Below are 1,572 nucleotides of genomic sequence, written 5' to 3'. Positions count from 1 at the left end.
GTGATTGACCCTGCACAAGGAAAGTTACAGTGTCTACTTTATAATGTCAAAGATCATTTCTGATTCAAAGGTTTACTGTCTTCTTTGGGAAGACACATCCTCATTTTACGTCATACTGTCTCTTTCTGTTGAATTATATGACTCTGCAGAGTCTGAGCCGTTATGTAACAATTCTAGAGAACAAACTACAATGGATGTGTGTTGGTTACTCAGATTATGAATTGATTGAATTATTCTGAAGATTTACTTCAGATGACATAAAAGCGATGAAGGCAATATGATGAATAGACACTGCAATAGACATTTTCAAAGGCAACTTGGCATTTTCTGCATTAATTAAAAGATAAATAAATGAGCCAAACCTAAACCTGTTTGACCTGTGCAGCAAAGTAAAATTAATACAAAGACATAAAAGGATTCTCCGGAGACGCTCTCTAAGTCGGGGGCCATTGGGAAGTCATCTGAGTGTAGCATCTTAAATAAAAGTTATCTCCCCTGTCTCTGGACCTATAATGTGCAGTCTTTGCGCTGCAGCTTTGAGATGGGCCTCGTCATAGCTGCCTGGCCACACTGTAGATTTGCTCTGTGCAGTTCATAAGCAGCTCCACATGTTGCTGTCTAGCAGGCGACACAGCGTTATGTGGGTGTTCTGTACTGCATGCAAATGAATGTGAGAGAATGGGACCGGGAGGCATTGTGAAAAGCAACACTGAGCAGCCGCGAGCCCCACTGTCGCAGCACTTTGGGCTGTTTATCGCTGGTTCATGAGAGGAAGTCTGGGGAAAAAAGTTGTTTTGAATCTGGAAAACAGTCACGACACAACATTAGAAGAGGTATGAGGAAAACAACGATGACAAAACACGACAAACTACCACGAAAACAACTCTGGGGGTTTATCCCTATACTTCCATCGTGCACCTGCCCTGTTCTAGTCATTGTGTATCTGTTATAGTAGATACTGACCACTGAAAACAGGGACCACCACACAAGAAGTGCTGTTTTGCAGATGCTTCGACCCATGTAGTGGTTGAGGCAATGAGGTTCCCAAAGTGGGGTCCAGGGCAGATGAAGCAGAACAAAATTAGATTAGCTTTAATTTATGTTTTTGTTTAAATGCATCACTTTGAATCAGAATATACATCCAATCTATGTGGATGTCGATGTTGTGGAAAGTGAGCTGATCGCTTTGACATTGGAAACGCATTGTATCATCAATGTTGATAATAACTATGATGATTACAATCTCATGCGTGACTGTATTTGATCAACTATAGGGGCGGGACGAGACAAGACCTGAGACTGGGTCCAATTAACCTCTTTTTTTTGACGTTGTATAATAAATAAACGCTGCAGTTCAACTCACAGTTTTGTCGTCACAGTTGTTGAAATATTTTGGATGTCACTGCAGCACTGCCACACCCACCCGGACTGCATCTGATTTGTGTACATATGTGGCATTAGTGTAACATGTCCTCTCCGTTGGGCTGCGAGAGCCTCCGAGGCAACAGCAGGCACGAGATCTCGGGGGACGACAGCTTGTGCACACTCCCAGAGCGACCCAACAAGGACCTT

This window comes from Eucyclogobius newberryi, unplaced genomic scaffold (genome assembly GCF_026437365.1).
Source record: "Eucyclogobius newberryi isolate DKJ021-1_F unplaced genomic scaffold, fEucNew1.0.hap1 SCAF_11, whole genome shotgun sequence".
NCBI classification, from domain to species: Eukaryota; Metazoa; Chordata; class Actinopteri; order Gobiiformes; family Gobiidae; genus Eucyclogobius; species Eucyclogobius newberryi.
Note: the sequence above shows the minus strand (reverse complement) of the source record.